Here is a 3,189-nt window from a genome sequence, read left to right as displayed (position 1 = left end):
ACCCAGCGCTGGGTTACGTATTGGGTTATTTTTAACCCAGCAGTTTTTACTGTGTAATATTGATCTGTGAACTCTTCCTGAGTTGAAGCATCAGTGTCGTCGTTTCTAAATGAATATTGACTTGTTTTCTTTATACATTGTTTGAATATCTGGAAACGCTGCATCTTTTTTGTTATTTTGACCATTTCTCGTTTTCTGCAAACCAATTCGCTTGGAATCTGGTAGACATGTTGTCAGTAGTTCATCGAATAAAAGGACAATGTTAATTTTATTCAAACGTACAAAAAGGAAAATCAGAGAAAATAATCATTTTAAGTGGTCTCTTCATTTTTTCCAGAGCTCCAAATCTATCCCATCTGAGAAAATGACACAACTTCAGATTTCTTTCTTAAACTTCAGATGAGTCATTTTAAGTAGGAAACTCAATTGTAGTGCTTTGTTCTGTTCATCACACTAACTGTTATAAACCATAAATCTTAAATTCGTTATTAATTAGTCTCTTTCCAAGCTACCATACTGGAAGTTGCTTTATTTGCCAGTTTTTGGTAAGAAAACCTGATATATTCATAAAATCACTTTGAAAAGTGGAAACTTTGAAACAAGTCGCTTTCTGATCTGTACATGCAGACAGGACATGCGCACCTTTAATCCACAAAAACAGTCTGGTTTTTGACGAGGGAATATTATAACATGACATAAAGCTTAAAAAAAAGTTGATTTTACATAATACCTCCTGCCCCCTTCAAGCTCGACTTTTCGTAGAGGAATTGGTTAAAAATAGAAAACAAAAGCCTCTCGCTTTTCAAAGCTTGCAGAGGCAGGTGGTTCTGCAAAGCGTTGACTCGATTAGGCTTTATTTGTAAAACATTGTGAAAACCTAAATCCTTATCCCTGGGCTTAAATAAAGGCTTAATGCCTAAAACTGAAATATGCCACTGCCCGTAACCCACAACAACAAATAAAATTTTCTGTGGGAAGACCAGCTTACTCACATGAAAACCTTTTAATGAGACAGAAGTTGTCAAGACGGTCGGCTGTCGGATGCTGAGATGCAGCAGACAGCCATGTGGGTGTGAGAAGGAGACACTGCAGGTATTGCATCAACTTGGACTGGCATTTAATGAGTCTCTTGTTTCACCCACCTCTCCGCTTTAAAAAGCCTGACCTCTGTTTACAGCGATGCCTCCGACATATATGCGTTTCAGAGCAGCGTTATTATTTTTAATAGTCAAAAAGCCAGTTGCACCGCCTTGCTAAATTGAAGCCCTAAGGCTTTGTTTCCTTTCAGTATCGTCTGTGTTTCATGCTGCCGGAGAGCACGAGGTCAGCTCGGCTTCAGCAATTCAGGCAATCTTCTTCTTCTTTTTTTCCACTAATTGCTTCGGTGCCATATCTTCTGGATTTAAAGTCTCATCTAAACAACCCGCCACAATTTCACGTAAAAACTTTATCCACTTGTCATTTGGAGAATGAAAAGTGATTTACGTAGATGGTAAAAGTCTGTAAGTTTTTTTTGTCAATGAGAATATGACTGATTCTAAAACAACCAGTTGGGAGAATCTTCTCAACGTTCTCACTAACACAAGGGGTTTATGTGTTTTCCAACTTGTGATTACTTTGATTTATTTTCCTCTGTTTTGCTGATAGAAACTGGTTACAGAACTTGAGAGCAGCTCATCGGTTTTCAGAGAACAGGATGGTTCCTGGACTCAGGCACTGTAACCCTGCGGCCATAAACTTTGCCTGAAGCGCTTTGGCAGGTAAGGGTTGCTGGTGACTCGCGGGCTTGTTCATTGCACAGGTGGAGAAGGGAAAAACCCCTAAACCTGGTCACATTTCAAATCTAGTTTCTGCTACTGCACTCTAAGTTTAGTGCTGAAAAACATGTTGTGTAAACCTATCACAAAAAGTAACGAAATGTGTGTTTGGTGGATTTTTTTTCCTTGTTTTTCTTTCACGTAGCAATGCATCTTGCCCATATGTCTGATAGCATTTATATATATATATATATATATATATATATATATATATATATATATATATATATATATGTATATATATATATATATATATATATGTATGTGGGTTGCATCCCATGAGTCTATCTTTTACAAGAACTTCATTCTAGCTGGACTAATAGGGAAGCTAAGACAATTTTCTGATTGTTTTGTTTTAGTATGTTTTATTAGTTTTGTAGCCTTTGCTTTTAAGCAGGTTTTAATCATTATTTTTGCAATGCGACAGTAACATCATTTTAACTCCTTTAGGTAAATCTGTCATTGGTTGCCATTTTGCTTTGTTTTAAAACAACCCTCAGTATCAGTCCGTGGTACCACATCCATGTCAAACCTGTAGTGACGGAAATTTTCAAACATGTCTTCCACAGAACCAGCTTGAAGAAATATATTGAATGACCAGCAGTATCATGTACAGATTTAACGCTAACTCCAACGTAACAGAGGATGTCGGAGGCTGACGGAAAAGTGGGCACCCTAACCCAAACCCTAATCTAGTCTTCACCCCAAGACTATTCTCTCTCATGCCTTCAGCATTTAGGAACCACTGACTGTCTTTTACACATAAGGTTTGTTACACTTAGGCTTTGCAGAATGATACTGTCAATGACTCAGAACATCAAGAACAGTCAAGACTCAACCTATCTTGTAGGTTGGCAGCCATGATGGCCCTTCACCATCAGGCCCATTGGCAGCAGTGTTGGAAACGTGTGCATGTATGAGTCCAGACTCTGACTAGTTCGATTGCAATACCAAAGTGTGGGGAATGCTTACTTTATTGCTGGACTGACAAGAAGAGATTGTGGTAGATTTTGGTAGAAGCACCTCACTCACTAAAAAAAAAAAAAACAAGCTTTCTCATCGCTGGAGGCAATTTCAGCACAAAGACGTCAAAACGAAATGTTACGAGAAAGACCTAATAGAACAAATTTCCTTAAAATTTCATGTCAAGTTTATTTAGAGGTGAAGTCGCAAGAGGGATCTCGTCAGTGACACATTTATCAAAATGTAAAATGTAATTAAAGACGTGATTTAATTCCAGCACAAATCCTATAAAACCTTTTTAGGTCAAACTCTTGCGAGATTTAACACTTTGTACAATATCTGTACCTGTAACACGTTCTGTCATGAGCCCTATGCTGCAGAGTGGGTTAGGTGTGCTGCATCTCTAAGA

This window comes from Poecilia latipinna, unplaced genomic scaffold (genome assembly GCF_001443285.1).
Source record: "Poecilia latipinna isolate Pla-1442-1.1 unplaced genomic scaffold, P_latipinna-1.0 Scaffold225, whole genome shotgun sequence".
NCBI classification, from domain to species: domain Eukaryota; kingdom Metazoa; phylum Chordata; class Actinopteri; order Cyprinodontiformes; family Poeciliidae; genus Poecilia; species Poecilia latipinna.
Note: the sequence above shows the minus strand (reverse complement) of the source record.